Raw genomic sequence first — 27,370 nt, 5'->3', positions numbered from 1 at the left:
AGAGGATTAAAACCTCCTCTGCCATAGCCTGGCTAAAACCATACCCTCTTGCCTCTCCTTTTCCTTTGGTGCACCAGTGTCCCTGGGTTATGAGTTGCTACCTGAATAACTTGGCTTCTCAGTACGGTGTAGGATGCACCAATTTCCAAACACGTCCCTAAGGATGTGCCAGCTGAGTGCAACGGATAGCAAAGGCCATGTCAGACCTGCAAGTCTCTTATTTATCTGTTTGCTTCTATGTTTAAAGTTACTTATTGCCTTTGGCACAGCTAGTGCACAGTTCGGTCTATTGGAATTGCCCAATTAAGTCTCAGATCAGATAAAAAGTCTATTGAGATGTGATTATCTACAAGAAAGCATCAAGATCACCAACTTGGCCTCCATGAGGAATGTGGGTTCTGACTTGAAACGAATAGGTGGCAAGGCTGTGATTTGGCTTGATTTTCTCCCAAAATAAGAATGGGAAGCGTCTCATCTTTTCTAACAGTCTCCCCCTCCCCCCCCCCCCCCGCCGCCAGTGAAACTTGGCATTTTTTCATCCTGCAAAGGGGACCCAGAAAATTATTTTGCTAGAGCAGGGTACAGTCAAGATGCAAACATGCTGTGGAGGAGCTGAGCCTGAATGTTACTGCTCTCTAGCAAGTTTCCTATGTATATATGCCAATTCTCTTCATAGCTGTGGAGAGCAGGGATGCCCAGCTTCCCAGGGCATGAAGCTCTCGTGTTTAGCCTGTTCCAGTAGATCACAGGAGACGGGACCTCAGTGTAATGTCCTTAATTACATCTCCATTCCCCGTTCCCCCTCTTCCACGCTCTCCCTGCAGCCGGGAACTTACCATTACTGTAGGAATTCACACCGGCATCCCAACATTCAAAAACAACACTTGCTATTTTTACCTTTTTATTGCGTGGGGTTTTTTTTTGGGAGGGAACCAAAGTGCTAAAGACAAATAAAACAAGTCAATAAGCAAAGCATTTAAATGAATGTGCAGTCATTATGGGCAAAGGAATGCAAACAGGCCAGGCTGTGGCTTGATGCTTTTAGCTCCTGCCCCTCTGTTTTGTTTTTAATTTTGAGCACAGGAAGGGGCCGGTATATGACCATGTGCTTACAAAATGCTGGCTACACATGTCTTCCAAACAATGTTGTCATAGTAATGATATGTTATGTATGTGTCATGTTTTGTCACGCTGTCAGTGTACCCATGTGACTCCAAACCTTACTGCGTTTCCTTCTCCTGTTCTTCATCACCAGTAATAACAATTGTTTCCAGTCAACTTCTGCATCCATTCTGAATAAATTGGAAATGCGATTTCACTTCATTCAGTGCCAGTGGGAAATTCATACCCTGGGAAATTTGCAAGGGTATTGCAGGGAAAATGTTAAGCATGTGCTTAAGCATCATTGATGTTGATCAAGTTAAGTGTGCTCTTAAGCCTTAGGAGCTATTGCCTCTTTCTAAGCGTTGGTCTTAATGGAGGGTTCTGAAGGAAGGAGAATTGATCTCCACTTGCAAGGCCCAAAAGATGGAAGTGCACCTTGAGGGGAGGAATAATCAGCAGAAGTTGATGCTGATATTGCTGTAAACATTATCTTGGCCATACCTTTTCATTTTCCAAAGATAAGATCCTTTCTGCATGATCTAAAGATTCCTTCAATTTTCAAAAGTTGTGCGTTTTTTCTCCCCTTGTGATTTGTTTTCCCTTATTTTTCTTGTCGTGTAATCGCCTTTGCAGTTTTAACAAGGTTTTGAAGTTAACGCTACTTTGAGGCAGTGATATCTAGGCCAAAGAGGTTCACACCTCTTTGGTGTGAGCAAGTTCTTGTGATTTTTGGGGAGGGAGGTCTTGTGCTGCAAACATGGAGGAGCAGGCAATCAAGGCTCCTAGGTCCAGATTTGATCTCTGTGGCTTTCCCTCCTGTGAGCCTTTGGCAAATGAGAGATGAATGCAGACTCCATATAACCATCTTTAAAATAGATCTCCCTTGGGGAGAGTATGGATTAATTAACATTTCAGAGGCGCTTTGAGTTCCTTTGATAGGTGTTGCAGAAATGCAGAAGGGTATTTTTTCTTGCTAGACATAGGCTGTCTAAAGGACGGATTTTAGTGATGTTGGTTTACCTACTAAGAGCTCTTTTTCAAATGGAAGACTGTTTAACTTCTTATGTATGTACCAATATGGTGGTTTACTGCCAATTTAAGCCAAATAAAATATGCAACGTCTGGACCAAGACTGGATTTGGTACCTTCACATCATGAAAGCTCATGCTGATAATTTGCCAGTAGCCTCAGGGCTCTGATAGTAATTTGCCAGATGCTATACTGAACCTAATTTGCATCTGTATTTACATAAATGCTTTAATTAAAATTATATGCACCAACCTGAGATAGATGAGCAGCACTGCCTGCTATTTGTTTACATTCCCTGACAATAAAACCCTGCCTTGGCTGCTTCTTGCCAATTGTACGACTTGACAAGACTATTTGAGGTGCAGTCTAGAAACTTGACAGATCTCTAGTTAGGCTCTGCTGCAAACTGAGGAGTGACCTTAAGCTTCCAGGACCCAATTCTGCCTTTATTTGAGCAGCAGAGGAGATTTGAGCATCTTGATTCTAGGGGACAAATTTGGTCCATGGATGCTCTAGATTTAGGGTAGTTTTGTGCAGTCAGGATTTCTAGCTTCTTGCAGATGATGTCTGCTTTGTCACACCACACATGCAAAATGTGAAACCCCACTGAGGACAGTAGAAGAACAGTTTAAATACAGCTTCCATCAAGAATAAAATTGCTGAGCGCTGTTTGTCTTTGAACAGAGCATTACAGAGGTCCTTGTAAGGCAAAGTGTTCTAAATAAAAGGGATTCTGGGGCCCAAGTGGGGTCCTGGTTGTTTCAGTGGGACATGTGAGAGCTCATGGCTGAGTCTGGATGAAGGCAGTGGAGACTATGGCTGAGGTTTCTGCTTAGACCACACATTTAATCTGGAAAATGCAAGCATATAAATACAAATTAAAGCCAAGCTGTGCAGTTTGCCTTTGGAGAGTGGAGGATGTTCTGGTTGATGTTGCTGTGCTGCTTCCCAGTTATTTGGAATTTGTCATGAAGTGCCGCAAAGGAAAGAAATCAAGTGGCAAAGTTACAACCTGTTCCACAGACTGCTTTGCAGATACACGAAGGACAGGCTAAAGAGAGCCATAACTACCCTTCCTGGGTTTGGAGGGTTGCTGAGCTTTATTTAACGGTGTTTACTTAATTTGCTCTATACGAGATACTTCAAAGCCACCGTTTCCCTCATTGAGAGGCTGTATATATGTTGGAGGTTGGACTAGGTGACCTTTAAAGGTCCTTTCCAACCCAAACTGTTCTATGATTCTATATAAATCTGAGCATTATCAGTCACTTTCTCCGGTGGCCTCTAAGTATATTTGCCCGTAGTCATTTCTGAATCCAGCCTGAGAGAGTCCATTCAGGTTTAGCATATTTGTACATTAACCGTTTGCCTGATAGCTCTGTCGAAGAGGATAAACTGCCCCAGGTATTACAGCCTGCCGTGGGATGGGTGGCCAAAACCTGTTTATTGAAGTCCACGTGCAAGAGCACAGGCACAAAATCATCTACGTTTGTTGCAAAGTGGCCTAAATATTTAAATTAGGAGGTGTTAGTGAGCAGGCCGAAACGCACGTCAGAGGGTGTGGGGGGAGTGGCAGTACAGGGTGACCCGGTGGCTTTGCACTGTGGGGATGTGGTGGTCTCAGTCAAGTAATGAGCGTGACAAAGCCAGATTTGCAATCTTGCGAAGCCGCAGCCTTAATTTAAACTGAAATAACATAAATAAATCCAATCTATCAGTCTTGCTTTACCTCATCCATAATAAGAGGATGAAAACGCTTTCCCTATTAAATTCATTATGGCGGGGGGGTGCTCTGATACTTGATGGGAAGGTGGGGCAGGCAGCTGAAGGAAAGCAGCCCTCATTTCCCCCTGGTGCGAGGGAGAGGAGGGGAAGGTGCTTGCCGCTTCCTCAGCCCTGCTTTTCACGGTCACTCACGGGAGCGAGGAGGGCGGGCAGAGCTCGGCTCCTCTCCGCTAATGAAGCTTTTTCAACGTGAGGGGAGCGGATGAAGGAGAGGGCCTGGGATGTGGCACATAGGGAAAAAATCATTCCCCCATTGAAAGTGTCCCATTCAGGTGAGATACGTGTTTGTGTTAAAATCTGCTCTGCAGTTGCCTCCTCCAGCAGGGAGGTCCATCGGCCGGTTGTCCCTGCTCAGCCCTCCGCTTTCCTCTCTGCCGTCTGCGCCACATCTCCCAGCAAGGCCGGGGCCGCAGGCCAGCCCCTGAGGAAGGAGCGGTATGGCGGCTGGCGGGCAGGAGCCCCGGAAAGTTGGGGTTTGCAACCCCGCTTCGGCGCTGAAATGGCCACTGGTTTGAATTTGGACCAACATCCAAGGTGTTGGTACCAAGTTTGGCTTTCCCAAGGTGACCTCTCGGTGTTTTTTGAGGTGAGAGAGCAAGCCAGGGAGGGGATTCAGCGAGCAGCCCTCTGTTTGGAGAAGGTTTCTTTCAAAAATCATCGTATCTGTCTGATTTTAAAATTGACCGCTAATGCTTTCAGTATAGTGAGCGCTGTATGCCGGCCTTTAATCAGCCTGTGCGTATTTTAAGCATCGTGCCAACTGTTACTGCCTTAGAGATACCTGGAGATTTGGTCGAGAGAAGCCTGGCCTAGTTTTCGGGGTAGCTAGCAGTGCGTTTTCATTTCCCTATTTAATGTGAGCCTCCGCAGCCTTACTTTTCAAGGCATTTTCTTTGAAAGGTTGCAAAGCTCCGAGCAACCAGTTAATTCAGGAGGAGGAGAGAAGTCGGGGTGTAATATAGCAATAATTCTTGCAATTAGAAGTATATTAAGAGCTGCACTTCAGCCGTGGATGGGGTATGGCGTGGTGGGGTGCTGGAAGGAGGGTCACCCTCGGGCGAGGGGACCTCCGGCCCTGCCGCTGTGAGGGCCGCTCACTTCTCTGCGGCTCTTTGGTTATAGATGTGCAACACTGGAGACCTAGTGCAGGACTGGCACGGTGTCCCTAACGAAGACAAGGCTTAATTGGGTAAAATCGTGGCGAGAAAGTGTTGGGGTTTAATCATTTGCATATCAGAAATCGTTAAGCTGTTAGGCTGGGCGTTTTGTTTGTGTTACACAACTGGTGTGGTGTAAACGATTACTCATCTTTCCATCCCAGCTCTCCAGACTGGGAAAATGGAATATAAAAAGGCTGAGGGATCCGTCCTGACAGTCCTCTGGATCTTAAGTGTGCCAGACGGGTGTCCCAGAGCCAGGAAAGAAATGCTCGGCTTAGTCAGACCCCTCTCGATCTCTGACTCGGAAGCGCATGTGCAAATGGCCCCGCGTGCGTGGGTCCCTGCGAAATGAGGTCTTGCCAAAGCAGGCGCCCACCTTCCAAGAGAAGCACGCTTGCCACTCAGGCTCTTGGGCAACATGTTTTTATTCCCAGCATCACACCACCACCAAAATACGCAAAAAGCATCTCTCAAAAGTAAGGACTCCATCCTGGAAAAGCACGTGAGAGCCAGTTGTTTGCACCTTGAGAGCTCTTTGTTTTCAGCAGAAGTTAATCGGAATTCCCAACTACTTTATATATTTTTTTCTGCTGTCATCTGGAGTTGCAAGCAAATTTTCTGAGTCGCTCCTACTACAAACAGTCACCTGTTGATAAGCATCATCCTAGAAGTGTCCTTTATCCATTTCCCACCTGTGTGTACAGATGAAGTTGATATGAGACTTTCAAGATGTCTGCAGCAAGTCACCTCCTCCTAAAACAGGATCCAGCCTTTTGTCACCCGAGGCCAGTTCTTATTTATTATTCTATTTCAGAGTGCCTCAAGACACACATTGGGTTGATGAAACGACATAAAGCAAAGCTGGAGGCTGTGCCAAAGAGTTCATAACCAGGGAGGAAAGCTTGGCAGAGGGGCAGAGAAAGGAAGGAATGAATTAATGGTAAAACATGTGTGTGAGTGTTTTTAACGTGCTTGTCTCACATAAGCTTTCCTAGATGTTGTCAGCTGTCTAAGTTTTGTACACCTAACAGCAAAGACATTAAATAGTATTTAATAAAAACAGAAGCAGTGTAGGAAGAGGGCATTTACTGAATTTAGAAATCAATCCAGATGCTCTTTCACTGTGAGTTAGACTTTATTATTAAAAAAATCTACCTTTTTGATTTGGAGTCACCCAACAAAACTAATCCTTGGCTCAGATGGATGTTTGACTTAAGTTCTGATGTTCTCTTTTTCTTCTTTTTAAACTAAAAAAACCTTAGCTTTAAAAAATGATACGGTATTTGCAGAATCAATAGAAAAGCTGACCCAGATAAAAGTGCGCAAAAATTGGTTTCATGCCCTAGAACTTTTCCTGCATGCTTTTTGATGCAATGTATCTGATCCTTCAAAAAGGAGGTAACATACAGTGATCTCAGCAGCTTTGAAGAATTGTTCTGGAAGAATAACAAGGAGCACTGGAGAAAGAGGTGTACACGTGTACCTTTTTTTTTCCCCCTCATTATATATATTGTGAGATGGAAGAAATTAATGTCATGTTGCTGGTTATGTGAAAGGATGGGATAATTTTGTGTGAAATCTGGTTTTGTCTGGTTTTTAAAGGGTAAAAGTGCATTTCTCCTGAACAGCTCTTCACAGTAGGATGTGAATTGCACTTTGTCTTCCTTGGTTCAAACCTGCTCCTACTGGAGTGAGTGGCAAAGGTGTATCCAAACAGTAGCAGGATTCGTTCTCAGAGATGTCATTATGCCCTGGATCCTGAATCAGGTAGAAAGCTGTAAAAAGCATCTGCTGCTACAGACGTATTCAAAATTTTGTAGGAAATTTGTAGATTTGTAGGATCCAAATCTTAATTTAATTCAAATACAGCACTTAGATCTGTGGGAATCAGACGTTCAGTGTCCGAACCTGTGTTGCTTTGGCTTCCAAAAACATCCCAGGCTGTTTAGGGCTGTGGACCCAGAGGGGTAACAAATCAGTGTTCAATGCAGGCATTGCCACAGTGAAGGTGATAAATCGATAGGACAGATTTGTGGGACCACGAGACTGGCAGGCTGTAAGGAGAAAGTTTTGTTCCATCCCTTTGTATTCTTGGCCTTAAAAAAAAAAGTCTAGCCGGAGGGGAAGGATGGGCCCAAAGTTACTGATTCTTAACAGAATAAGCAGACACAGTGCCCAGGCTGTGCTGGCTATCCCCAGGATGGGGAGAAAAGGCCACAAAAGCGACTGCTTCATGGGGATTTCCACAAGCCTTTCCAGTCCTCGGGGTCAGATGCTGTTTTTCAGTGCTCAGTGTATGCAGACTTTCCCCTTTTGGCTGCGTTTGCTGGAGCACGGCGGGGACTGAAGTGCTGGCACTGGAGCTGTGCAGCCAGGGAGCAAGTGCAGCAGGCAGGCACATGCCCGAGGAGATGCTCACCTCAAACAGGCTGCTCCAGGAGTTTGTGGTAAGGAGAATGGATGAAGCTCAGCACCAAGCAGGACGGTATAGCGACATGTAGGGGACTCCAGGCAACCTCTCCTACAGTCTCTTTGTGGCTCCTTGATTACTTGTCGCTGAAAGTAGGTCACCTGTCATGAATGTAGGGGCTGCTGACCCAAGTGTATCTCACTTAACTTTCCAGATATAGACATATGGATGGTCTTACTGAAAATAAGAGAGTCAATAACACCTAACGGCACTGGTCTTCAGGAGCAAATGGAGCACAAACACCATTATTTCAATGGAGTGAAGTGATTTCTTGCTTTATATTTACACCCTGTGATCATTTCGTTTCTTGTACCACTTTTTCACTGACGGCTGCTGTGTTTGGCAGGAATTTGCAAACACGTCGGTGCTTACAGCCAAAAGTAGGAATGGTCTAAACAGCCGGAAAAGGGAAACCCCTTCCTCTTGTATTTATTTTTATAACAGCAAAATGTAGTCACTGGCTGGCCTTGATCAGTCTTTTTTTTTTTTTTTTCCTTTTAAGTTGGGTTTTTTTTCTTTTCAGCTTGGGGGTTGAGGGAAACAAAAGAGGGAATGAATTAAGAGCAGGAGAAAAGAGTGTCTGCTGTTGGGCTGTGTCATGTGGTAAGGAAATCAGGCTGAAACTGGAGAGACCGGGCCAAACCTAACAGCAGTACTGGGAGGCTTTAAATTGTGTCACTCTGACAGCGGATCTAAGGGGTGAAAATAGCTAGTGATGTTTCTGGCTGCAGTCTAGGTTAAATAGCATTGTGTACATGTGAAGCGATGCTGATGGGCTGCTGCTCACATCATTTGCTGTACCTGCCTGCATGGTACCCCTTAAAGGCAGTCTCAAATGATGACCCTCATCCTTTCCAAATTGGCACATGCATTTAGACCTGGGGACTGATGTGGGTTAGCATGTTTTTGTATTGCGTTCGCTTCAGTTCTGTCTCTCTCTTGGTCTTTTCCTCTATGGCACTGCTGTTGTTACGAGCTTGGGTGTTTGGAGGGGAGAGGAAGGAACGTGTGATTCTTGTCTGTGTCCCCTGTGTACAACGTACACCACGTCTCTTCAGCAAATTTGTATGATGACACCTGGATGGATCTGAACACAGGGACTGGACATCCTGTGGTGTTGAAAATTAATTAGCAGATGAACAGTCTGCAGCTCGGTTGTTTAAAAATAAGTTATTGCTGTATGTATGTTTGGGCAGCAAAAGCGTCCTACAACAGTGCTACTGTAGCAACCGCTGTGTTGGAAAACAGTTATCAATCATGGTTCTGGCAGAGGAGGGGCTGACAACTGTTTTCCAACACGTTTATTACTATGGGCAAGTGGGTAACTAACCAGAGGGTGACAGTCTGAAATGCGAAGTTTAAGAGGAATAATGTGAAATAGTTTAACTCTACTAAAAGCCAAATAAATTAATGATGAACTTTCTGTTGGCCAGAACCCTACAGGACATTGCTCTCTCTCTGGTTGAATTTTCTTACACGATCAAACATTCTTCTCCTTGCTTTAAGGCCCTTGCTGCCAATTTAAAATAGTATATGAGACTGAAATTTCTCACCCTTCAAGAAAACACTTTGATTTGTTGAAGGAAACTAGGAACAGTTAAGGAGGTATGAAGGAAAGTAATATACCTTTCGCTGTGCTGGCATCTGAAGCTGGGGGACGTGTTGAAAAGTAAATATAATCCGCTTTGAGCAATGCTTTCCCATTCTCTTTCATTTTGGTTCAGTGCTCTGGTTCCCAATGAACTAGGCTTAACAACGGAAAGTGAGGTGCAGAAAGGCTGTACGACCTAAGCGGAGATGCGGGGGATCATCCCCCCGCGCTGGGGGGGATAACCAACATTAATGTTGTTGGTTGTTTGCATATTTTTTAAGATGAGAAGTGGCAGAGAGTTGTGGTCCGTCTGTCTGTCCAGTGCCAGGGAAGCCAGCCGAGGACCCTTGCCAGCCCCTGCCTCACCTTGCAGCTGAGGCCAGCCGCAGCTGCTGCCAGCAGCCAAACCACGTCTTCTCACCGGCTTCAAGTAAAACTATGGACGGGCACGTCTTGGCCCCAGGCAGCCTGCGGCCGAGGGGTCGGAGCAGTCCCCTGGGAGCAGCGGTCGGGCAAAGGCGGCCACGGCGGCTGCCTGGGCTGCCTGGCTCAGCCGTCCGCTGCCTGGAGCATCACTCTCATGCTTCTCCCTGGCAGAATGTAAGAAGATTGGTTTTATCCTGAGAGAGAGCATGTTTTCTGAAATCTTACAAAGCTGTAAGAGAAGGGGAATAGTTTCTGTGACAGCGCTGCAGTAACAGTGAAAATCTGCTTAAACCTAGGAAACTTTTTCCTTTATTCTTTTTTCAAGACAGCTTATTTGCTTTTGCTCTTACTTACTCTTACTTTGCTGTTATTTGCTCTTTACTTATTTTTATGCTTCTGCATATTTCCAAAACCAGCTGGTAACATTAAGAAGGCCTTGCAAATAGGGGCTTGGTCCATTCCTGTGGTTTATAGATGTTTTCCTGGGGGAAGGAAAGGCTGCAGAGCTGCAGCGTGCCATGGCTTTAGAGTGACTCCCTGGGACAGTTTCTGCTCATGGGTACCTGCAAATGGCACAGCGTGGATTAAGACCTCATGTGAACAGTTGTCACACTGCTGAGGTGGAGAAGGCGACCCTTGGCAGGAGCCTCCTACCCTGCCTGCACAGCGCCAGGAGCTGCAGGCAGCCTTCCCACTCCCGGCCTCCCCTTCCTCCCACCATCATATTTTCAGAGTCTGCGGAGCCCCTGGTCTCCCTCTTTTTGTCTGTTTCCCTGTGTTTTCCGGGTCAGCCGGTGGTTTTCCCAGGGAACGCAGCTGCTGTGGGGTGGAAATAACTGTCTCCGTTTCAGCTTCGTTCAGAAGGCTGGAGAAAGGCAGCGGAGCGCCAAGGTGGGGTAGGGGTAAGAACGCTGGGGATGGAGAGGTGCGGGGGATATCTCTGGGCCTCTCCGAGCATCACTGCCTGCATGGTGTGCGTGTGCTTATGCAGAGACATCAGGGCACTTCGGGGGTTTTTAATGGCTTTTTCACTGTGTATTTAGGTATTTGATGGAAACTCTGGATTGTGTTCTCTGCATTTGTCTTAGAGATGGGGCAAGGATGGGTTAATTTTATTAGCTTCATAAAAAGGTGTTGAAGTGAAGGATGCTCATGAGCACGTTACTCCCTTGTGCTGAAGTCTGCCAGGTTTGGTGAATGTTTAACGAGGACCGGACCGGCATCGGGGAGTTGTTGGGTTGCTCAGGATCCGCTGGGATAACTGGGATTTTCAGTGTATGGATACAGACAACTTTCAGGAACGCTTATATCTGCTAATCATGCAATAATAACAGTCTGCAATCTCCAGGCTGCAAACCCCCCATTTCCGACACAGCTGTGCATATTTAATGCGATAGAAGGCATTTCTAGTCTAGCGTTAGAAGTAATTCAGATCGCTAAGGTGGTAATTTTGATCATGGCAGTTTTTAGGGAAATCTAGTACGATACAAACACCGAGGGGTGAGGAGCGGGGATGAGCCTGCACCCCAGGCTCACCGTGTTCCTGCCTCGCTGAGCCAGCAGCAGAGGAAAGCAGAGTCCCAGGGCTCATTAGGTTGATGAAGGAAAAGTGGCCCCAATCTATTGTCTGTCCCACCACATTTCGGGCATTGGGGCAGTCGGGCGATGGGGATGGGTCACCGGCAGTGCCAGGGGGAGGCACCAAAGCCTGGTGGGGCTGCAGAGGGTTGGTGTTACAGGAATGAGCTGCTCCGTGGCGATGCTTTCAGCTGACCGGCTGCAGGGTTTAAGCCATCAAGTGGGCATCTTTCAGGAACAGAGGTCAGGAGGAGTCTGGCTTTTATTTTTCTTCGTCTTGAGCACAGCTAGGGAAAACAAGCGCTTTCAGAGCTCCGATCTCCATTTTTCTCTGTAAAATGTTCTTTTGCAAAATTGATCATTTCCGTAGGTTGAGAGAGTCTCAAAGGAACTTTTCTGTCAAGCATCTAAAAAGTACCGTTATTTCTCTTCCCTGCCCTAACAGAAGCTCGAGATTTACATTTTAGCTCACTAAAGATATCTCAACGATCTGTTTTTTGTGAGAAATTTTCATGGCAAACAAAGCAAAATAATCCCATTTTCAAGTGGTTAGTGCAGTAGTGTTTGAGTTGCAGAAACTGTGCGGAGTGCTGGTGTTTATCAAGTTACATACTTTTAAAAAGTACTTTAAAAATCTGTTTGTCTGTTTTGTTTTGTTTTGCCATAAGATGTTACTTTTTTTGGAAAGCATCTAGAATAATGAAGCAGCTGGTGGCTGAGTCTCCTGCTCGGTGTGCGGAGAATGAAGGATGGCTGGGGTAGCTGGAGTTGTCCTCTGCGTGCTCTGCGCTACGTACACACACACGGGCAATTCCTGTGAAGCAGAGGGTGAGTGGTAACTCATAAATCACCATCACCTGTTTCATACGTGTGCTCACCAGGACACTGTGCAGGAGCCAGCAGATACAAATCTCCCCAGCTCCTGTCCATGACTGTGGGGGTGTTTACGTGGCATAGCTCATGCAGGTGAGGACATGATGCCTGCATGAATGCCCTCCTGTGGAGTGGAGAGGTCTGGTCTGAATTTGCGTGATCCCGGAGTTGTGATGCATTTCAGGGAAGTGATGCTTTTGTGCCAAGGAGAGATGCTTCCCCTGCCTTCAGCTGGCTTGGAGTAAGTGTGCCCTCGCGGGAGGCTGCTTGAGTGCTGCCCACACAGGGATGCTCAGGACAAACAAACTTGGGCAAGACCCATTTTCTTTTCATTCATAATTACCTACCTGTTGCAAAATAATTGGCATTTCTGTATAAAATGTGTGTGTGACTCCTTCATTTCACTATTGCCTAACTCCAGGCGTTCAAAAGCAGTAGCAGATCTCCCAGAACCATGAAATTGTTTAAAAGATCTGAAATATGTATGTGTATATATATATTACCAACTTGTTTCTGAGCTGTTATGTTAAACCCAAATCATATTCTCGTAGCCACAAGGGGTAGAAACTTTTTGCATACTTTCTGAAGAGGATTGTGTGGTATGAGTGCAACAGCAAGGGATTTAATAACCCTGGAGATTTCTTCCTGCTTTATGTTTCCCAAAGTGAGGGTCCTTGCAGAAATTTCACCAGCTGGGTCTTTAGGAAAAGCACCAAAAATTGTGAGGCTCATTATACAGTCCTAAGAAGCAATGGCACCATACGTATGTATTTATTTTAATGAACTTGCTAAGCAGAGGTTAGAGATTGGGGGAAAGACAGAGCTGTGTTGCATTATAGGCAATTTTATTGTTCTTTAAAAGCGTTTTATTCATAGGGGTGGTTTTGGTCCTTGTTGGCAAGATGTAGGGTCACTTTTGCACATTGGACATAGCACTAAAAATATAAAATTTCAGATAGTGGATTCGATGTAAGATAACTGGACTAAGCCCATTAAATATAGAAACTGCTTGGCCCTGGGCTTTCAGTCTATGATGGGAGAACGGGGAATTTGACCCAAAAGAGGGAGGAAGGGCAGCAGAAGGTGGCCTGCCAAGTCCAAAAAGGGGTGGAGGTGTAAATAGCGCAAAATCTTCAGCTATCCTGTATGTTTATTTCTCTTTTACAATTCAGTGAAACTAGCATTTTTTTTCCTTACTCCGAGATGGAGCAAAGCGGGAAGCAGCTTCCCTTTTATCTATGAATAAACATGCAGCTTTTTCTATTCTAAGCTTTTAAAAAATGGTTTTGGTTGTATAACAGCTCCTGGCCTCCCAGCTCCTCCAGTAGCCATGATGCTCTTTCAGAAAATCAAGTTGTATCTTCCTTTGAAAAGAAGCAAAAAAATATCTTCCTAACCTGCTGGGAAGGAGCAAAAGACTCCGAGTGATTTCTTTGGGGTTTGCCAGCTGACCTTCCTCTGGCTAGATAACAAGAGTGTGAAGTTTCAAACTCAAACACTTCAGCTGGAGCTGAAAATGCAGGTTGCGCTCTTGGTGCTGCTGAAGCAATCGATAAGCTTCTACCTCTTTTCTTGAGGGACTAGCAGGGTGTTTTGCTGCATGTAGTTCTTTTACTCAGAACCTATGACCATTTATTTTCTCTTTACCTATTCTTTGCAGACCGACAGGCATGGTGTTTCTCAGGTGTGTATACACACGTGCATAGCCACTACCAAAGGGGAAATTTTTTATATCAGTTCTGCTCTTGCAGTTGCTGAAGCTAAACCTTCCTCTCCCATTTCTTTAGGGGGGGGAAAAAAAAAAGCAAAAATGAGGAAAGCCAACTTTAGCTTTGGGACACAGCAGGTGAGTCCCTTTACAGAGGAGAAAGGCAATTTTGATGCAATTTTGTCAAAGTTCCCAGTAGCCCAATAGAGCTTCTTCTGGTACATGTCTGCTGCAGCAGATGTTTTGTGGGTATTTCCAGTCCGAACCGCAGCAGTGGTATCTTTGGACATCAGTGTGTGAGTGCTCTCCACTGTCTGCTTGGCCTAAGAAATGTGGATTTTTTTTTTTTTTCCCCAAGAGGCCCCCAGCATTCATCGTGTTACTGTAACAGGGCTGGAGCACCAAATCTTTCAAATTCTGCATCTGTCAGTGGTGGTCAGTGGAAAAGGGAATTGCTGCAATTCCTGTCAGTCAGCATTCCCGGGTGCTGGCGAAAAAACTAAATTGCCAGTCGGAGAGTGGAAGGGACAGCTGCTATTTTCTCCTTTTTTTTCCCCCTGACTTACATAGCTTTTCCCTCTTTTGTAGGTATCAGAAGTTCTGCTCACCTTCAGAGAGGTTTAAATACTGAAATTCCCAGGATCTAAGAAATGCAGTGCTGTGAGTAGTTTTTTTTTCCTATTTTCCTTTAAATGAGAAACCCAAGCTTGCTCAAACAGAAGGAAAATTTTTTAGGTTTTTTTTTTTTTTTCTAAGACACTTTAAGAAATGTTTACAGCAAGCAGATCCAGTCTTTTGGAACTAGTTGTGTGCCTTTGGCACCTCTTTGCAACCCACAAAATAAAGTCAGCATTGTATTACCACATAGGCTGAATAATTATCTTGCTGCAGATATGAACCACATGAATACGTTTAACTGAGAATATGGTCAGCAGAATGGACTGTTAGCACCATCTGAAGCTTGTTTGTTGTTTCCAAGCTCTACCAGCCATTGAAAGACAAAATCCTGCTAGAGAGTTGAGGTAAGGCATTCCTCAGGAAGAAAGCCTGTATCTTTTGAGAGGGGAGAAGAGCACAGATTTGCTATGAGGTTGTTTTTGTGTGTGTGCACAGCAACCCAGCCCTGTCATCAAAACAGAAAACTATCTAATATTGAACTCTTCCCTGATCTGGTAAAATAACTTTGGAGGAACTTTTACACAACAGGAGACACCTGCGTGTCTGGCTCCCTCCCTTGCTCCAAAGCAGCTCAGCCATGAGCTTTTATTTATATATATATTAAAAAATATATATATAAAAAAGTATATATTTAAGAAGCAGCTGTACTATGGCCTTTTCTTATGCATTGCTAAAGGGTCTGGGCTGTGATTTCCAAGCAGCTGTGGCTGGTTTGCAGCTCTCCAGGTGGACCTGCCGGGGCTGCACTAGACTGACCTCGGCAAGCCCCGACTGGAGCTCCTGGTTCTGTGCCTGGCACAGTGTGGGCTCCTGAGGCAGCTCCTCTGGGCTGCTGCAAGGCTGGATAACGGGGCTAAAATTTGGATTGGCGGTTTGGATGCCATTGTTCTGGGCGTTTGCTGCTTTTCTGTAAGTAAATTTTCTTAGTGGAGGGGTTGAATAAGAGGGTTTTTTTGAGGTTTTTAAAATCAGCCCAACTCCCGTCCCATTTTTACCCTGTTTTATGGTGATGGAAATCTATGGTTACTTGGAAATCAGCAGAGTTTTGTTTCCATTTTTATTTCAGTGGCTTACAGACTGTTTTCTGTTACAGCAACATAAATCTATTTGGGCTGGAGCAGAATAAAATCCCAAATTGAAATCAGCCTGAAAAAAGAAAGGGCTATGTTTTATTAACAGGAGAGAACCCAGTCCATCAGTGTTTGGTAAAGACATGGTAAAAATTCCTTAATAAATACCTAACAAGCTTTCAGAAATTGTTAAGCAAAAAAACTGAATAGGGAATCCTACTTTCAGCCTTTTGTGAAGGTTACTGGTAATGAGTGCAGTTACTGGGAGAAAAGGGATGTGAAATTATGACGGTGTTTTGTATTGATCCTCCCTCAGTAAGGTCTATAGCTCATATTCTCCCTTTGAATCGCAAACGTTTCCTTTTAACTCCTTGGTGTTTAAACTGTCACATGAAACCTGCTAATCCAGCTGTGGGGTTTATTTTTTGTCAGTCACATACAAAGCATTGCACAGGATGGGCTCTGGCCTCTTTTTTTACAGCTGTGTTGGCTTTGGAGTGATGGGAAAAGTAGATATGATTTAGGTGAAGAAAATTCAGCAGGAAGATGCCATGTGTGCATATTGTGTCTCTCAAAGTATATCCATGTGCTAGAAATGCTCTTTGCTCATCTCAAAAGCAAAGTTTGCCTGTTTGTTTTTTTTTTTTTTTTTCTGTTAAGTAGGCAGTGTTGAAATTTGGCAAATATTTCTGTGGTCCTAATGAATTTGTGTCCTAATGCACCCCCGTGGTGGTTGCTTCCACAAAAGGAATAAACAAAGGGACCTGCTCCTGGTCTTCAAAGGTGGACTGCTAGTCCCAGGTAGCTGTTGTCTGTGTTATTAAGTCAAAGCAAAGCAGTGATGATGAGGGCGGCATGCAGTCTGCGGGTGCCTCTGATATATCATAGCTGTGTTAAGAGGGTGAGAGACAAGACAATAGCAGGCTATTTGGAAGCTGCCCAGGTAGCTTGTGCATGGTCTCAGGTGGCTCTGAAATTATTGCAGCGAGATGCAGTTGTTGCTCAGCAGCGAAAAGAGACTGTAAATTCCTATTCACCTGTCTCCTACCTCTCTGGCTGCGTGCCAGAAGCCCGAGTGAGGAACTGGGGAGCATGAGATGGCTGCAGCGGGGTGATGCTGACCAAGAAACTATGTCCTGCTCAGAAGCTCAGGGAGAAACCAGAGTTGGAAGAGCTCAATTCCTGTATGTCCACTCTCTGCATCCCCTTCCAGTATTGTCCTGCAGAATGTTTCAGGACCAGGTGTTCAGCGAGAGATTTGATGGAGAGAGGGGAAAGGAGGCTGCTTTGCCATTTCCCTTTTTCTGTTTTCCGCCCGGCCCCCAGAGGGTGAAACTTGCCCATGGCTGCTCCCAGAGGCGCTGTCCCCTGCGAGGGGTGGCAGCGTGGGATGCAGCAGTGGTTCGGGGTGGCTCCGATTGACGCCCATGCAGAGGGAGCCTAGGCCAAGTGCTGATGCGCTGTGTTATGAGCGGTCAGGGATGGTGTTGGTTTAGGGCGCTCCTGCCACTTGGGGGACAGTGGGCTTTGGGACATGGATTAGCGAAAAGAGACAGGACAGGGAGCTGTGAGCGGCAGTAGCTTTACCTGTTAGGCTTTAATTCACCTCCCCTTTGTAAGGCAGCATCTCTCTTCTGCTATTTAACAGCAATACCCTCTTTTTTTTATGGGCAAGATCTCCCTGATGGGGTTTTGTTCTCTGGGCAACGCAAAGCAGAGCCATCTCTTCGTGGGGGACCAAGCTGTGGGAAGATGCAGGGGGAGAGTTTCCTTCAGGTTGTATGTGCTCAAGAAGCATCTACAGCTGTATCACGGTGGTGTGGCTGCTCTCCCACCCCAGGATCCTGTGTGTGAGGACAGGTTGGTGGGTTGGCTGCAGATCGGGGGGTGTCTGGGGCAGGCTGCAGCGTTGGGCTGTGGAGGCACAGCAGGTCCGGCAGGAGAGCACAGAGGGCAGAGAAGCACTTTTCATGTGTTCGAAAAACTTGGGGGAGAAGTAACTTGGAAAAATTAACTGGTTTATGTTAAGGCTTCTGGATATGTAACTATAAAGGAGATACTTGTTGCAGTGGACTGTTCTCTACCAGGTAAGATTTAGATGGGTTTGGGGACTTCAGGGTTTTGTTTGGTGGTTTGGGTTTTTTTTTTTTGTGTGTGTGTGTGTTACTTGGAGCTTGAGCAGTGAATTTGCAAACATTTTCTGTCAAAGCAAATAAATGCCCTGACAGCGGTGCGTCCTATGAGTGCCAGTGCTACGTGCGGTAATGGCTTTGCAAAACGCGGCCGTGGTGCTGCCTCCTTCTCTTATGTGGAGCGAGAGATTCAGCTTCAGCTGGGGCAGCCCTCAAAGGTTGAAACCGTCACTTGTACCTGTCACCAGAAAAGCCACCTCTCTAAACAGTGCACTCCTGACAAAATCGATGCATATTTCCCCCATGCTTGGTCAGGCGACCATCTGGAAATGTTGGGCAGACTGTGTTTTACTTTTAAAAAGGAGAGGAAAATACTGCTGTAACTGAAGAATAGAGATGGGGCGGAGAAGTTAGTTCGAGAGCAGGAGAAACTTAGTCAGGAGAGGTGAGGCTTAGCCAAAAGCCTCCATTGCTCCCTTCATCTTAGACCTGGAAACCAGGCTTAGGCTTTGGATTGTGCCGGTGGTTCCCAGCCGGGAAGGGGTGAGCAGATTTCTTCCATGTGACTGCAAACTCGCAGTTCGTCCTGCAGCCAAGGGGAGGGAAGAGGGCAAGTTTTCCCAAGCGCTCAGCGCTGCCCAGCCTTTGGTAAGGATGGGACTGCTGCTGCCTGGCTCTCCAGCAGCCCCAGCGTGGTGGTCCTTCGGGACCTTACTCTGTAGATAGGAATTGATGATGCTTGAAGAGGCAAAAGCAGGTTTTGTTCCAATTGTCTTATTTCTGGTAGTGTCTCTTCTTCCTTTTCTTTTCCATTAAGCATGATGTCACAAATGACATCAGTCCAGTAACTGCTTGTGGTTGTCATAGTCACAGCCTGTGACACCCAAACAAAGCAGTAGGAAACTGAAGCTGGCATACAAATGCTGTAATATTCATCACATTCCTTTCAGTTAATAACTACGTGGTTAGGTATTTATTTTCCATTGGGAAAAAAGAGGGGGGTGGGGTTAAAAGCACAAACTTGAGTCATTGAGGGGGAGGAAGGTTGTCCCCAACTCCATCTGAGCAACGCAGCCGCACTTCTCCCTCCTGGTCCTCTTCCCCTATGCCAACATGGCTCTGGACTGCAACTGCCCAACTCCCTCCTGCAGCCATTCCCATCATTGCAGATTACATGGTGATGCCACAGCATGGATGAAGGCAATGGGAGAAGTCCCACCACCTCTAACGCAAGCTGTGTCCCCAGGGAAAAGCCTCCCAAGGGCTGGCAGCGAGTGCCAGCAGCAGCCGTGGGTCAGCTGGCTTTCACTGCTGGATGGCTGAGGTTGCCGTCTTCATGGTGCATGGACAGGGAGTGCAGAAGGGTCTTTTCAGCTTGGTTGGGGACGGGGTGTGATTGGAGGGGGGAGAGAGTTTGTGGGGGTTTGGGGGTTTATTTTTGTTTTGTTTGTATTAAGTCTGTAAAATAAGCTATTTCATGTGAGTGGCAGAGCCGGTGTGCCCTTGCAAGGTTTAATCTCTGCTCCTTCGGAGTTTTGCACAGTTGGCCTGATGGTAGGAAGGCACCTGCTGCAAGAAATAATTCCAATAACTTAAAAAAAAAAAATTTATACAGAAATAGATCTGGTGCGAGCGCCGCATTTGCGAGACGAGCGCTGGATGTGGGTGGTCAGGGTTCGCTGGGAAGGAGCCATGTAAGCCCCTTGCTGCCACGGGTGCGTGGGGAGCTGCCATCCTCACGCCCCTCTCCAAAACCTCCCTTGCCCCACACCATCCCCCTTTGTGCCCCCAGAAGGATGTACTGACCCTGAGCGCTCCGGCATGGCTTCCCCAAAATATTTGGGCACGTGATTCCTGGGCTGAGCCTGGATAACTACCCAGCCCTGCCTGAGCCAGGGGCAGGCAGCGAGTGCGTGGAGGGCAGAGTCCAGCAGCGAGCGCTGCCCGGCTCGGGGGCTGCGGGTTCAGGCGTTTGGTGCCACAGCTCCCGCGGGTGCTTGCAGGGGAGGGGGGTGCTCATTATATAATAGCTGGTGGTTGATTAATATGCTGTGAGTCAGAAACGCCAGCGTATTTTAGCTTTCTCTAGTTGCTATGGCAACATTATTTTAACAAATAGCTTTTTAATATTTAATTAAAACTCAGCTTTTGGCAAGCTGGAGTAAGAACTATTACAATTGCTACTACAAAGGGTTAGCAGTGAGGTGTATTTCAGAGCTGCTTTTTTTCGGTTAGGTTTTTTTTTTCCCCCTCCCAGAACTGTCGGCGTCCGAAGAAAAAAAAAAAAGGGGGGGGGGGGAATCACTAATTCATTAGTTCTGAGAAACGTATGCTTGTTCCCAAGACACAAAGCAAATGTAAGTTACTGCAGTTACTCTTCACAATTGAAGGTTGTCACTTCTTTAACATATAGTGCCAAGCCAGCTCCGTAAGGATGGAGCGGTATGATAGCATTTATTTAATTGCTGCTTTGTCGCTGGCATTCCTTCTTCTACCTTTGCCTGCCGGATGAGATCATTCCCATTTTGTTTGCTTCATGTTCCCTCTGTGTCAGGTTGGATGCTTTTCCCTCGCCAGCTTGTAGAGGAGGCTGGTGCTGTGTCCGGATCAGGCTCTGGACTGGTTCCTAGTCTTTTTTTAGGTGAGCTCCTCCGCTCCCTGATACTGAACGATTCTGCAACAGAGGCAAATGAACAGAGAGTTCGGTCTCCAGAGAAAAATAAATATTTAACAGCTCTCTTTGTAAATACCCTTTATTTATAGAATAGTTGCAGGTTCTATCATGCTTGGTAAATGGAGATGCTTTTTATGCAAGAATTCTGCCTTGAGGGACTCAGTGGATACTTAATGTCATCTGTGATATAATAATGAAATAAATGTGTCGCTCTCATGGGATTCCCTCCCAGCCCCTGTTTTCTGTGATTAACTTCAGTATCGCACGTTTTGTCTCTATTCACATTGCATCCCTTAATATTGTACTGAAACCTTATTTGGAAGATAACACCTTTATTTCCAGAGGGAAGGGCAAGGCTTTTGAGTGTTTCGACTCATGCCAAAGAGTCTGAAACTATATGTACCTCCGTCATGTATCACTGAGGTGTCTCGCCAAGTCCCTGGGATTGATGTGCTTGGCCTCTCGCTCTCCCGGGGGCTGGGATGGTGCTGTTATCCCGTCTTATAAATGGACAAAGGTAGACTTGGAGAGATGGACTAGGATGTGTTTCACCCCAGCTGCTTGTAAGTTAAGCAGTTATTCTGTAGTAGCTGTCTAACCACTTCTGGGATCAATTGAGAGACTGCAGTGTTTGCAGAGATGTTTCACCCTGCTTTAGGAGGGATGTTTGAGGCAGGTCACAGGTGTAACCCTCAGAGTTGCCCATCTCTCCCCAGTGACTCTGAGCTATAAATTACATAGGGAAAATTAGGCTGGAGAAGTGCCATCCTGCACGAAAGAACTCCTATACACATTTCTATAGGTGGTCCATAATGGCGTCCCAGGCTGAAGGATGTCCTCGCTCGTTACACTGCTCTGGTCAGGTAGTGTCAGGTCCCCCTTGCAAAGCAGCACAGCTAATCTCTGCCACATGTTGCTCACGGATGGGTATCCGGGGTTGGACAGCTCAGAGGGAGATGCAAACCCGGTACCTAGGCATGTAAACTGAGGTGCAAAAGATTTTCCTGAACTCTTCTAGCAAGCCGGGAAGAGCGCTAAGGCTTTCCTTTCTGTTTGTGCTGGAGGTGTACTGTTGCAACCAAAATTATAGTGATAATATTATTGCTGCTGTAATATTGCAAACCGTATGGGTGTTAGGCAGTTCTTAAAAGCATCCTTCTGAGTTGCATCCCATGCTTCTCGGTACGCTAAGTTTTTTGGTCTCTGTTTAAACCCCTCTGCTAGCTGATGGCAACCTCAAGGAGTCCAAGGAACTGTGATGGGAGCAGAGTCTCTGGGTGGATAGTGACAAGCACGGAACAGCACATGCTCACAGCCACTCGGGTCAGCTGCTGGTGTCTGGAAAGGTCGGGGAAGCAATCCTTTCTATTTCCTACCAGTAAGGAACTGAACCGTACTGCAAAAATCAAATTTGACTGGTTTCATAGCAAAAGTGGGTCTCCATGAGGCTTGCAAGCCAGCAGCCAGGACGGGCTTTGCAGACGGATAGCAGGAGGTCCTGCCGTGCCGGCGGGGCAGCGTGGAGGGACAGGCGGTGACTGTTGTGCAGGAAGCTGACAAGCAGATGGATGAGGCTGGCATTGCTGGTGGAGCGGAGGAGGCGAGCGCTGCTACGTTAAGGAACGCGATCAGGCAACTACAGAGGGGCAAGGGGGGCTGAGAGGTTTGAACTGAACACCCTGACCAAGGGGAGCCTGTGGACCTGCTCTCAGGGAGGAGGTGGGAAGGGTTTGGTGATGGTGACTAGCATGAGTAGGGGTCTGAGCAGCGATGGTTTTGACTATTATAGGGTGAAGGGTTAAGTTGCTGAAATGGGAATTGTGGTGAAAAGGCAGAAGAATAATGTTTCTACCTGGAATTTTCATTCTGCGGCAAAATTTTGAGAAGGATACAGAGAAAAATGCTGCAGGATAGTGATCCTGCTTGGGCTACATGCTGGAGTGTAGGAGAAATGCCTCCAGGTTACAGGTGAGAGAAACGTGGCCGATAGCCAAAATACAGGCAGTAGAGCAGATGGGAGAGCAGGGAAGGTCAGGATCACGGCCATCCCCGAGCGGAGGCGGTGTGGAGGCGAGCAGAGGGTTGTTGGGGAGGGATGGCCATGCCAGGAGCCTGTGTGGTGCAGCAGACCTGGCTGTGAGCGATTTGGGGAATCCCTGTTGCGTATTGCTGCTGAGTGCCGTGATGGGTGGCAGGTCTAGATGGTCAGATCTGCCCTGGAAAACGGTTCCTGAGGAGGGAAATCAGGTTAGTCAGGAGGGGGGAAAAAAGTAGAATACGAGAGCCTGTATTTTTGTTTGGGTAGATGTGCGCTGCAAGGGGAAATAAAGGCTCCACTGCAAACACAGACTGATGTAAAAGAGTTGACCTGCCGGGTCCCCAGCTCAGCCTCAACTGCTCAGCCTCTCCGTATGGGTGTAATATGCTATATAGACTTTCAATTTACAGTAATTTGGGACTGGCACGTTGTCTGGAGAGGCACGACATGCACTCTGGCAGGTCTGACTTTCCCACCCCTGAGGATAAGGGTGGATCCAAGCTGGCAAAAAGCCCCGCGCGGAGCGGAAGGGCACATCTCTCCTGAGCGAGTGCTCAGAGATATTGCAGTAACAAGGACTCCCCAAAACTAAGCCCGAGGTCCTTTTTTTTTTTTTTTTTTTATGGTGGTTTAGGATCTATGCACACACCTTGTATTGCAAGTCAGTGATCTGGCCCAAATCCCTTGTAACCAAGCATGCGGTCTCTTCCCCTCACTCAAACCTTCGTTCCCCGTGCTTAAAGCTAACCCAGGCTTTGCTTGCTTTCCTTTTCACTGGTCCCATTTGATTTAAAACACACTGCTACTTCCATGTCTGCCTGGTAAGCAAGAACATCACGGGATGGAATAGAGAGTCGGGTAAATTGAAAGGAGAGAGACGGGAAGTGACAAAAATTGCAGTGAACTTTCCTGGAGCTTCCTGTCTCCACCTGTCCCAGACCTTTCCTTTATCTTCTGCTGCCATCAGTAGCTTTTGGGAGTGTTGTCTTCTAGTGGCTGCTCACTCGCGAGGGTGTCTGTTGGAAATCAGGGAGGTTTGATATCCTGAAAGCAGGAGTGCTTGAACCTGCGAGTCTGCTCATGTATTGGAGAAGATACTCCAGTCTCCTAACCTGGCAAATGCAATAAGGGGTGAGTATCCCATGCTTTGCATCATGAATAGTTTCACACAATGCAACTGTGATATTTTCACGGGCAATGTGTACTCTAGTCCCAGTTTTGCTGTTGGTGGAGTTAGGGTAGAGCATCACATCCACCCTGAGCACAGTATTGGTCTCCGAGTTGTCTCAGTTTTCACTGTCAACATTAGTCATGACTCAGGTATAAACAATCTGGCATGTTTCCTGTCTGCACTTCTCCAAGCACGGTCTTCTGCTTGCATGCCTCAAACCAGACTGTAACTGCATTTGCCGCGCTCTGAAATCCAGCCAGGCTTGCTATGGGTGAATCAAACCCCGCAGTGCTCAGGGTGGCTGGGTTTCAGATGCTGCCGTGAGCATGTGTAGGAAGGGTGAGGAGTGCATGCGGCACTCGGGATCTACTACAGGAGGAGACTCGAGCTCCAGCAGGATGGGGAATGGTCTCGCATTTATTGTTATTATTTGTTATTAATATTCTATTTAAATATATTTTACATTATTTATATATAATTGTCCTGGTTTCAGCTGGGATAGAGTTAATTGTCTTCCTAATAGCTGGTCTAGTGCTGTGTTTTGGATTTAGCATGAGAATAATGTTGATAACACGCTGATGTTTTAGTTGTTGCTAGGTAGTGCTTACACTAAGTCAAGGACTTTTCAGCTCCCCATGCTCTACCGACTGAGAAGGCTGGAGATGCACAAGAAGCTGGGAGGGGGCACAGCCAGGACAGCTGACCCAAACTGGCCAAAGGGCTATTCCATACCGTATGACGTCATGCTCAGTGTATAAAGTAGTGGAAAGCTGGCCAGAGGGCCGCTGCTCGGGAACTGGCTGGGCATCGGTTGGCGGGTGGTGAGCAATTGCATTGTGCATCACTTGGTTTGTATATTTTTATCATTATTGTTATTATTATTTTCCCTTCCTTTTCTGTCCTATTAAACTGTCTTTATCTTATAACCTACAAATCTTACTTTCTTTCTCCCCGGCCTATTCTCTCCCCCATCTCACTGCAGGGGGAGTGAGTGAACAACTGTCGTGCTCAGTTGCTTGCTGGGGTTAAACCATGACAGTCCTTTTGGTGCCCAACATGGGGCTCAACGGGTTGAGATGATAACAAATCTGACCAGAACGTGTTGGAACAAATTTGTTATAAACATTCACTATATTCGTTTGATGGTCGCTGGTCACAGTGTTGATTAATTTGCTCTCAAAGTTGCTGTGCTTGTTCTCAGAGTTGTGTTACCCAAGACCTTACTTGCCATATACGTTCCCTGTTGTGCTGTTTGTCACCTCTGGGAGCTGGGCCAAGGTTATCATTTTGCTGTACTCTGTAGCACTGGCTTATGATATGCTAAAATGGCTGGCCGTGAGACGGATCTGGTATTTGTACTCAGCATTGCTGTCGTCTCTGTACTTTGGGAGCCGTCTCTCAGAAACTATTAATAATTATACTTTTTACCTTTTCTCCTCGGAGAGCCAATTTACGAGGGAGACGCCTTCCTTCCCCTTCCCCAGGCTAGCTACAATAGCTCTTGAGAATTTTTAATATCCTTGGGATGTTCAAACTGGCATGTTCCTGTTGCTCCTACTCCTGAATGTGTCTCAGGTCTTGTTTAAAGTTAAACAACTATTTAAGAATACTACCCAGAGATCTACCCCGAGGCTGGATAGTTATGAGTTGCAGGGTGTGTGGGATAGTATGGGCAAGTACCTAGGACAGTGGGCATCTCCAAGTGTTTTGGAACTTCACCCCGAACAAGTGCAGAATCCTGAAAAACTAGTAGAATAATTTGGAAAAAGTATGCCGTCACCCTGGCAACTCCAGAGAGACACAAATCACTGCAACGTGCTGGGGCTTGGCCCATGCCTACCAAGCCCTGTTCAACACTATTCAGTACCCTCAAGGGGAAGAGAAGGTCTCTGGATCTGACGACAAAACGACAGGCGCTGTGGCTACGCCAGCCCCAGCAACAGGCACTGCAGCTGAACCAGAGAACCAACCCATGCCGCCCCTATGTGCAAGAAGAAATGTTGGGAGCGAAAGTCAGCTCGTTCAGTAAGGAATAATGAAAAAGCAGGGCCATCATGAGAAGAGGAAGAACTCGTAAACGAGATGGTAGCCACCCAGTCCCTATCCCTGAGTGAGCCGCAAGATATGCAAAAAGATTTCGGTCGTCATCCAGGTGAGCACATTGTCGCCTGGCTGCTCTGATGCTGGGATAACAGGGCCAGTAGCCTGGAATTAGAGGGTAGGGAGGCCAAGCAGATGGGAACTCTTTCTAGGGAAGGGGGCATTGACAAAGTGACTGGAAAAGGGGCACAAGTCCTCAGCCTCTGGAGATGACTCCTGTCAGGCGTGAAGGAAAGGTATCCCTTCAGGGAAGATGTTATATGTCACCCAGGCAAGTGGATCACCATGGAGAAGAGGTATCCAGTACCTGGGGGAATCAGCTGTGCTGGAGGTGATTTATGATGACCTGGACAACGAGCAGTTATCCAAAGATCCAGATGAAGTCCGGTGCACACAACCCATGTGGCAGAAATTTGTACAGAGCGCGCCATTGTCGCGTGCCAGCTCATTGGCAGCAATGACCTGGAAAGTCAGAGAGGGACAAACAGTGGATGAATTGGCTGGCCAACTCCAGCAACACAAAGAAGGTCTCTCTTCCTCCCTATGGGCCTCCGTCTCAGCTGTGGAAAAACGGTCTGAAAAACTGTCCCGGGAGTTCCAGCAACTCAAAGAGGATAGGTCCTACTCACCACCTGTACGGACCAGTATCCCAGCCATTAAGAGTAAGCGTTCCTCTGCTCAAGAGAGAGGATATAGCGGGCACACACCATGGGCCACCCTGTGGTTTTACCTGCGTGACCACAGAGAGAACATGAGGCAGTGGGATGGAAAATCTGCCTCGACCCTAGAGGCATGGGTACATGAGTTGCAAGGAAAAACAATAAGAAAAGGGGGTTCTCCCAGGAAAACTGCTGCTCCAGTTTCCTGTGGCCAGTTCCTCAGACAGAGTAGAAGGGCTGATCTCGCTTCTGGTCTTAATGAAGGGACTTCAGACTTGTATTTACAAGAAGTGAGTAACAAATACTATGACCAGGACTAGAGGGGCCCTGCCTCCAGCCAGGTGGAGGAAAGGGACAACCGGGTTTATTGGACTGTGTGGATTTGAAGGCCTGGCACATCAGACCCACAGGAGCACAAGGCTCTAGTGGACACCGATGCACAGTGGGTTTTTGGAGAATGCATATTCCAAATCACAGTCTGATTGTAAACCCTCTCTATCAGGTGACCCAGAAGAAGAACGATTTCAAATGGAGCCATGAGCAATGACAAGACTTGGAACAAATTAAACAGGAGATAGTTCATGCAGTAGCCCTTGGGCCTGTCCAGGCAGGACAAGATGTAAAAATTGTGCTGTACACCGCAGCCGGGGAGAACGGCCCTACTTGGAGCCTCTGGCAGAAAGCACCAGCAGAGACTCGAGGTCAGCCCTTAGGGGTTTGGGAGTTGGGGATACAGAGGATGTGAGGCTGGCTATACTCCAACTGGGAAAGAGATATTGGCAGCATATGAGGGGGTTTGAGCTGCTTTGGAAGTGGTTGGTACTGAAGCACAGCTCCTCCTGGCAGCCCAACTGCGGTGCTGGGCTGGATGTTCAAAGGGAGGGTCCCCTCTACACATCATGCAACTGATGCTACGTGGAGTAAGTGGGTCGCACTGATCACACAACGGGCTCAAACAGGAAGCCCCAGTCACCCAGGAATTTTGGAAGTGGTCACGGACTGGCCAGAAGGCAAAGATTTTGGAATATCACCAGAGGACGAGGTGATGCGTGCCGAGGAGGCCTCACTGTATAATAAACTGCCAGAAAATGAGAAGCAGTATGCCCTGTTCACTGATGGGTCCT

General features: G+C 46.8%; 1 protein-coding gene across 1 annotated transcript in view; it reads left to right on the top strand.

Moving 5' to 3' along the window:
* Positions 1–27,370, top strand: part of ZHX2 (zinc fingers and homeoboxes 2) — a 78,860-nt gene that overhangs the window by 17,546 nt on the left and 33,944 nt on the right. Inside the window, exon 2 of the mRNA XM_082315239.1 lies at positions 14,313–14,384. The gene's annotated coding sequence lies outside the window, so the exon portion shown is untranslated. The remainder of the gene's footprint in view (positions 1–14,312; positions 14,385–27,370) is intronic.

This window comes from Platalea leucorodia, assembly GCF_965183815.1.
Source record: "Platalea leucorodia genome assembly, chromosome: 1".
Classification (NCBI taxonomy): Eukaryota; Metazoa; Chordata; class Aves; order Pelecaniformes; family Threskiornithidae; genus Platalea; species Platalea leucorodia.
The sequence above is the reverse complement of the archived record's forward strand: the minus strand, read 5'-3'. Positions and strand labels throughout refer to the sequence as shown.